This window comes from Elaeis guineensis, chromosome 3, assembly GCF_000442705.2.
Source record: "Elaeis guineensis isolate ETL-2024a chromosome 3, EG11, whole genome shotgun sequence".
Taxonomy (NCBI): domain Eukaryota; kingdom Viridiplantae; phylum Streptophyta; class Magnoliopsida; order Arecales; family Arecaceae; genus Elaeis; species Elaeis guineensis.
This window is the reverse complement of record NC_025995.2, coordinates 116199951-116209052: the sequence shown is the minus strand read 5'-3', so window position 1 is coordinate 116209052 and position 9102 is coordinate 116199951. Positions and strand designations below refer to the sequence as shown.

The 9102-nt window shown below is 45.9% G+C and overlaps 1 pseudogene; it reads right to left on the bottom strand.

Moving 5' to 3' along the window:
• Window positions 1-2072: 2072 nt before the first annotated feature.
• LOC140856617 (protein trichome birefringence-like 42) lies at window positions 2073-4536 on the bottom strand (annotated as a pseudogene).
• Window positions 4537-9102: the final 4566 nt, after the last annotated feature.

Genomic DNA, 9102 nt, shown 5'->3' with positions numbered 1-9102 from the left:
GATCTGTGCATACGGCGAATCCACTCCCAGTCGCCCAGGATTGCTGCCCGAATGAAAGCATCGGCCAGCTCACCATCCGACTCAGGAGTGGAGGGGGGCAACTGTTGGGGAATACCCACCGACCGACCGACCGATGGCCGGAGGGACCGACCGACCGACTTACGGTCGAAGGGACCGACCGACCGATGGCCGGAGGACCGACCGACCGACTTACGGTCGAAGGGACCGACCGACCGACCGACGCCGGACCGACCGACGGTCGGACGGCCGACTGACGGACGCCGTCACCGGCTAATTATCGGCTCACGACCGACTGGGGATATGTCGGGCGCACCTTTCCCGACCGACTGAACCCAGAGGTCTGATGACCGACTCACGAAAGACTCGCCGACCAACGGAGGGGCCCGACGCCACTCTGCTGGCCACCGACTTTTGGTCGGTCGGCTCCTCCAATCGCCGTACAGCCGCCAGACCTCATCAGCTCTGACAGCGACATGCGGCACGGCTATCTAGGGGCATTGTCCCACCGAGGGCATTGTCAACCCTGGTGATTTGACGGCCACACGGCGACATGACACTTTCACGGCGACTCTGACAGTCTACAGTGAGTTGACAGTTCCTCACTTGTCTGCGCCATTAATGATGGCGCCATACCGTGCTCCACTATATAAACCGGGGAAGGCAACAGTGCGAGGGGGCTCTCCCCACTTCTCGACTTCGAAACCACAGGCTCGCTCCTCTCCCTCTCTCTCGATCGAGCTCTCTGTCTACATTTCACTGTTGCCCAGTCACCTCCCTGACTTGACCGTCGGAGGGTCCCCGTCGGAGCCGCCTCCGGTCAGTGTGGACTTCTCGTTTTTGCAGGTGCAGTTCCCCGACGATCAGTCGACGGGGCGATTGGCCGCAACAGATCTTAAAAAACTTGACCGAATCAAGCTGATTAAGCTGGGATTGGATTTGATCGCATGTTTAGCTAATTGGCAAACTCATTTGTTGTCCTAGCTGATAGAAACTTGTAAATCTTCCCTAAAATATAGGGTACTTCAATCAATAGTATGAACTTTTCATTCATTCATTTGTTTGTTTATTTGGTTTTGTTTCTTTTGGTTCTTTAGCTCGTCTCTCTTTCCCTCGAAACAGCTAGCACGGTGCGTTAGAGCAAGGCAGGCATGTTACGATCGTGGTCGCCATGGTGCAGGTTCAATAGGGCGGAGCTTGGGGCTCATTAGTTTGAGCTTGGCCCATTTAATTGCTTCCAAACATGACTCCCGGCCGATCTCTATGCATGGCTTTTTAGAAGGCAGGCAGGCCTTGGTCCCATGCAACATTAGATCAGAGGCTTTCTTCCTGCACATAACATAGAACTATGCCATTTTAATATGAACCGAGCAAAATGGATTCATATCAGGTTGACATACAGTTAGTTGATCAGAAAATATATTGAAAACTATAAAATGGAATAAAATTTGCTCCATTCGGTAAATAATGATCCATAAAGCCGGTTCCGAATAACTGAGACAGACCTATATCTAATTACGGTTATGCACAAAATAGATTGTCACAAAATGAACGGCTATCAATTAGATAAACAGGATTCCAACGCATTTGACGCATGTGAGGATCCAGATGAACGGTCGTGGATGCTCAAAAGAACCATGACCATGTCCCCAGAACAGATTGATATCTGGTCTTCATTTTGTATGATTCATTTTTTTCATATTTGGGCTCTTGAAGTGGAAGGCTTCCTTGCATTCTTCTCTGAATGTGAAGTGTCATCCTTGTCACCACACACACAAAAATAAATAAAAAAAAAAAACAAAAATAATCTTGTCAGGTCCATTTCAACGCAGTTTTGAAAATCCTTGATCGCCACTAAAAGATCGCAGATTCTGGCAGATAGAAGACCTTCGGGCCGAATGATGATGCCTCTCCAAATTATCGAGTTTCCCATTAACACCATCTCATTCGCTTTTAAAGATCTATTTTTTCTTAAGAAAATAAAGTAAAACAATTCATGCACTGACAAACACTATCTTCCCATTAACGTGTCCTCATGAACTGAATTTTAACATTCTATGACTAGTGAAAAAATCTCCATGTAGTTTATTCTAATAATTAAACTTTTCCCTCATTTTCCATGAAAATCTTCTCATTTGCGCCACTTTCATGTACTTCTAGGGAGAAGAAATGTCAGCTCCATTCAAGAAGGGCGGCATTCAATAATAGGTTCCATGTATCCGGAACTCCAGCTAAACACCAGTGAGTGCAATCGCCACCGTTGTTACTGCCCCGGGTGGCCATCTTTTCTGAGTTGTGTGAGGGAAAGTTATGTCCAACAAATAGACTGGCTTCGACATACTTCCCAACACGCCCCGTACTATGCTTTCTTGCGGAATTGGACCTCCGGGGTACGTTTTTGCCATCAGTGGTTCTGTCTCTCCAACACAACTTTTCCCTGGCTCACCCCAATCCGCTCCACTGTGCCAATCAAAACCAAAATACGAAAGCAAGCAAGAACTCATGGTGAAGAGTTTCTTCTTTTTTTTTTTTTTTTTTGGTAGAAAAAGGTAAAGGAGCTTAGGATCAATTAATTCAGTATGCACTATGCTGTGCCTTCTTTGTAGATGACTTCCGAATTGATATGGTGCCATGCATAACTTACTGCATGTGGGTTGGGGAATTCCGAAGTAGAAGACCTTCTTAGTATTTGGATCGATGTTGGAGTCGACCCATCTAGCCCATGTGTTCAAAGCCTTCGCCATTGCTTCGGTGCGGTTCATGTCTTTGAGTATTTGGTTGCCATCCTGAATATAATCCCATCTATGCCATAAAATCCTACGTACAGTCAAAAAATGCTGAAGTAAATCTGAGAGTGATGGAACGTATGGAATTAGAACAGTAAGATCTCACGGTCTGCCGGGATTGCTACGGTTCCACCAAAGGAATGAGTTGAAGATGAGAACATCTGCACGGAGCCAGCCCTGCGCATTTTGTTGCACAGAGTCCAACTTAAGAACATTCCCTATCTCCTCAGGGACAATGTCCACCAGATACTGTGCGAGGCTGCGAGACAATGTGACGTTATAGTCCTGCAACAAAACCTCTGATTAAAGAGTGAAAGGTGAGAGATATTGGTGTTGGGGCATATTGTTATCCGTAATGCTACATAGCTGGATTATAGCACCAGCTAGATTTCATTCATATTTGGCGTGTTATGCAACATTCTTATTGGGAGAAGTAATTGGTTGGACCAAATCCACTAGCTCAAAGATGGACCAGTCCAATCACGAAGGAAAAATAGAGTAATACATATGTGTTTGCATGTGTTGCTTTGTGATTGGACTGATCCACTGCTAAGCTAATGGATTTGGTCCAACAAAAAAATTTTCTCACCGAGGAGGGGATTGTCTAGTGCAGTTTATGAGGTGGGCATGATTCAATGGAGGATATTTCTGCATATAGCACTAATCCTTCCATCACATGTAGTCTTGAGCATTTAGTTAGGTAGCATATTTGGGACTAGGAGATTGATCTCAGATAACATATCCCTTGGTTTCTTTCCCAAGAAAAAGATAATTTCTTAAAATTAAAGTCAATTAAATCTTAAAATAAAATTAAAAAAAAAGGGAAACCAACCTCAAATTTAACATCATCGGACGAAACAACAATATCAGGTACTGCTGCATGCAGCAAGCAAGCGAGCGAGTCCCGCTGATTCAAACTTATTGAATCCCCCACAAACATTATTGTCTTTCCCCTCATTCTCTGCAAGAAATCCTTGCCATCAAATCTGCACAACAATTCACCAATGAACATTGAGATCCATCGATCCCAAGTCACACGATAATCACATATTTAAAACAAATGGCATAACAGGATGCAAGAACATTAGATTCGATCAATTTTTGACATGACACAAGGCCAACCTATTGCTTAAATCGGCTCGAAAAATGGACTTCGAATACAATCCACCTTTACCGGAGTAGATCCAACTTAGTTTACGCTTGACTTACGTTTTATATACGGTGCGTCACCAATTATAACACATAGGCACTAGCAAATTATTTCATAAAAGACTAATAGAGAGAGCAACATAAGAATAAGAACCAACCTTGGGAGCTCGCAACCATCGGGCTTCCACCTGTACTTGAGGTAGTTCTCATCAGGCCGGCCACTCTTCAGGCAGTCAAACCCCATTTTACTGATAAACGGACAACTCGCCGAGTCGTAGAGAGGGTATGACTCGTCGTAGACCCAGCTCCCTTGAAACAGGTTGCACTGGGCCAAGCTCCTTCCCCCGCTCGAACTCCCCGCTGTCTCGCCATACGAGGAAGCCACAAAGAGTGCTAAAAGAACGTAGTGGAAAAAGAGAGAACCAAAGCCCATCCTCGCTTTCGACCCCATAGAGAGAAAGAGAGAAGGACTACATGGAGGAAAGACGGCACTTGGGGTTGTTAATGAATTAGAATGGATAAAAAAGGTTTTTATGCTACATAACTTGTCAATAAATACATTTAGTTCCGCTTCCAAAGTATGGTAACTAGGACAAATAAGTTTTGCATTGCCACCCAATGACTTGCGTTAATCCCATGCGAAGGTGATTTCCTTTCGAAATATAAATATATTTATCCTTTCAGACGGGAGGAGGCTGTTGTCCACTAGCAACATGTGATCCTTGTAGTTACACTGTTTCATCACATGCGCGCAGAATATGGGACAAGTTCCATGGGATAATTGATATGTCATAAATTTTCTATGAATATTATATTAATTATTTTAAAAAATAAATAACACTCTAGAAATCTCTTATAGGCTTAGCTAATCTCGTGGCTACGAAAAGCATTTGATAGATTAATTGTTTATGAGATTTGCCTTACAAAATTGTTCACCAAACATATAGCATACTCTCTGAAACTCTAGCAATGCATCAACGTATATGGTAGAGCTTTTTCAACTGAAAAGCAAACCCCCATATTCATGAGGTTCTTCATCTTGTATATGCAAATTACGAATTTAGAAGGCAAAATTTTCAAGAAGCTATAGATAAGAACATGAATTATTTATGGAACACTTTGTAGTTTAGTTCCAATTATTGTTACAGGCCAGAACAATCAAAATAGGATTCTATAGTTTATCGCATTTTCAAAACTTAATAATATAGGCTAAAACTGTTAAATTAAGATTTCGGTGTATTGCATTCTCAAACTTATAACTACTATTTGTTATGAAAGCAAACATGGTGACTTAATGTCTATTGAAAAATCACTAGGATGAAGCATTTAGGGAACTAAATTTATGAGAGTGGCTCAAAAATCTCTATCCAAAAATGAAAGTTTCGGCATGTGTTGGCGTGTAAGATGCATTTTAGTTTTTGTTTGATTGACAATATATTTTTTTTAAAAGATTTGTTTTCAAAAGATAGAAGACCGCTTAATTATCACGCATTGATAAATGCAAAACATGAAATTAAAAAAAAAAAAGGAAAAAAGAAAGACACAACAAAAAATTGAAGGGAGCAAAAGACAAGGAACAGAGAAAAAAAGCGACTGATGCGAAGAATAGGGCCAATCAACCCGACACCGACACACGATCGGACTTTTGAAGGAAAAAAACCCAGCTGGCTAATTACGCGGATGGCCCCACCATAGACGCGAGCTAAGCAGTCTCGTCTCAGAAACAAATAGCGACACAAAGAAGAGACAAAAACAACGAAGCATATTTCCTCACAAATGATATAGCTCGTTGTCCGTAGCTTGGCCGTATTCTTCATCAAGGTCTCACGCGATAATTGATTGCATACAGCAGTCAACCTATTAGCTAGCTAGAGTAGTGCTTGATGCGGCCCGAACATGGATGGATTTCTTTTGCTAGAACCGGTCGAGTGTTCGGGTCCAGCTAGCGTTACCATCCCACAATAAACCTGATGATTAATCCCGGAACGTGTGGGGCCTCCAGCAACATTTACCACCAAATAAAGTCCCTTGAATCTTAGACTAAAAGGAGAGGCAGAAATACCAACCTCAAATCCGACGGTAGTGAGCGTCTACGTGCCGATAGAGCTCATCCTGCCATCGGGCACCGCCGCGTGAAGAAGGCACGGGAGCGAGTCGAACTGATTCAAGCTTAACGAGGTCACTCACGAACATGATCTTCTTCCCTCTCCACCTCTCAATGAGTCTCTACCATCAAATCTAAAACACCATTCTCCATATCAGTAATTAGCCCCCTCTTAAAACATGGAATACTTCCGTAATAGAACGAGAGAGGATTACAGACTCACCTTGGGCTTGGGAGGTGGTAGCCATTGGGGTTCCACCTGTACTTTAGTATTAGGATTTGACGTCTCGAGATTCAACCCATGTTAAGCCCACAGCGAGGTTCGCGGCGAAAAATAGAGTCCAACGAGATCAAGATCAATCCAAATGAAGCTCGGATGGAGGAGATACGAACTTTTGAAGTCGGTACGAAATCCGAAATGGTGGAGGACCGCCGGCGGTGAACCGGCGGAGCGGCAGCGGCGCGGCCGCAGGTAGCGGCGCGCGGCCCAGGCGAGGCTAACGCAAGGGACGTGCGGCCCAAGTGCGCGGGCGGCCCAGGCGGGCTCACGGCCCAACCTGTGTGCAGGCTCGCACGCGGGCGCGGCCCAGGCCCAGGCGCCTTACCTGGGCCTGTACCCCGATCCACCATGGACCGGACGATCCACGACTGGGCCTGTGGACCGCGTGGGCGTTTCTCACGCGTTTCATGCGGTCCACGGTACTATTCCGTAGATCGATCGCGATCAAACGACGTGGGTTGATCCTACTTTCGATCCAACGGCTGGAGGAGGTTATTTAAAGTTTGTTTGAGCCACGTGACTGCTGAAAGAGAAGGCTCCTGGACGGCGGACACCGATCACTTTAGAGGTTCAGGGGGTCTTTCAAGAGAGAGAGAGATTTTGTGAAGAAAACTTCTAGTAAGAAAGAAATTGGGTGTACGAGGGTTGAGGGTGAGATCTTCTCTTGTAAATTTTTTTTTTTTTATAGTGAAGTTTGCATATCCCGTGGAGACAAATCCTTTTGTGACTGATTCACGTATTTTGATTGTTTTGTTTTGTTTCTACTTTCTTAGTGCTGCATCGTGTGGTACTGAAAAAATCTTGAGAGATGGTGTCCTGGTCAGACATCCACTCAATATTTAGAAACACCTTATCAAGATGGCCATACCTGAGGCAATCGAACTCGCGGCGAATAAAGGAGCAACCCGCCGAGTCGTAGAGAGGGTAAGACTCGTTGTAGACCCAGCTCCCATCGAACAATCACGCGCGGGTGGGCTCAATCTGCCCAGCGTCACGCCCCACGAAGTGGCCGCGAGGACCAAAGAAACGTAGCGGAGTAGGAGAGGATCAAAGCGCAAATGCGCTTTGGATCACATATATGGAGAGAGGGACCAAGAGGAGAGATCGGAGAGGGAAGAAACGAAGGAAGAAAGTGATTTCGGACCAAAAGGAATGGGGATGGGGGCTTTAAAGCCATCCATCCGCCAGCTGGTCTTGTAGACGTCTGTCTCCCGTTGCTTTCTTATTCTTGGCATGACCTGAGTTTGACAACAGAAGGTAAGTTCCTGAATGTAATCGTCCAGTTTAACGTGCAAGAATGGTTACATATCGACCTTTTTTTTTTCCCGGTGAAGTCAAGAGGCGTTCATAAAACTCATATACGATTTCTTCATTTAACCTATCTGCGTCGAATTTTTTAGACAATTATTGCATTCAATAGTTATCGTTTGTTCTTGTTCTTTTTCTCAATTTCCCATGAAAAAAACAAGAAACCGTTAGCTTTAGAACAAGAGTTTTGCTGCAGCGCTGCTCCATAATATTTTACTATAAAAAATATTTAAAATATTATATATTTTTATTTTTATATATTTTATTTTATTTTTAAAAATAATATTTTATTTTTAATTTTTTTGTTTCCTCTTTTCTTCCCTGTGGCTCCTAGGTCTTCCTCTGCTCGCGGTCCCTCCACGCCCATCCTCTGCACCACCTGCGGTGTCTCCACACCCCTCTCCAACCACTATTGGCTCGTTCGGCCCCCATTAGCCCACAGTTTTCCTCGCCCACTGCGCACCTACAGCTTCTCCTCTGTCCACGGCCTCTCCAGCCGACGCCTGTGGCTCCTCCACCCTCAATCCACAGAAACGGGATCCTATGCTGTTAGGATTTGACGCCTCGAGATTCATCCCACATTGAGCCCACAGCGAGGTTCGCGGCGAAAAATGGAGTCCAACGATACCAAGATCACCCGAAACGAAGCTCGGATGGAGGAGATACGAGCTTTTGAAGTCGGCACGAGAATCGAGGCGGTGGAGGACCGCCGGCGACCGGCGGCGGGCGGCAGCGGCGCGGCCGCAGGCGGCGGCGCGCGGGACGCGCGACCCAGGCCCGCGCGGGACGCGCGGCCCAGGCGCGCGCAGGCGCGACCCAAGCCCCCGCGCGCGGGCCGGCCCAGGCCAGCGGCCTACTGGCCCCCCTTGCCTCGGTCCACCGTGGACCGGGCGGTCCATGGCAGTGCCTGTGGACCGCATGGGCGTTTCCCACGTATTTCTCACGGTCCACGAAACTATTCTGTGGATCGAAGCGCGATCCAACGGCCCAGGTGGCTCCCGGTCTTGATTCGACGGTCTGGGACGCTGATTTGGCTTGTTTAGGACTCTTAAACCTAATCTAATTAGGTTTTAAGCTCTGTTTAACCCTTTAAAAGGGCCTGAGACGAAAAGAGAAGGCAGCGGTTCGGTTTCTCGCCGTACAGAGCCATACGAACCCGATTGAAGAGAGAGAGAGGTGGATGTGCTGTGAGAGAAGGAGCAGGAGGCTCCTGGACAGCGGTCGCCAGGCTCTTCAGGGGTTCAGGGGGGTCTTCAAGAGAGAGAGAGCTTTTGTGAGGGGAACTTCAGATGAGAGAGAATTGGGTGTACAAGGGTTGAGGGTGAGGTCTCCTCTTGTAAAATTTTCTTTTCATAGTGAAGTTTGCATGCCCCGTGGAAGCGAGCCCTTTTGTGGCTGATCCACGTATTTTGATTGTTTTCTTTTGTTTTGTTTCTTCTTTCTTCCTGCTGCATCGC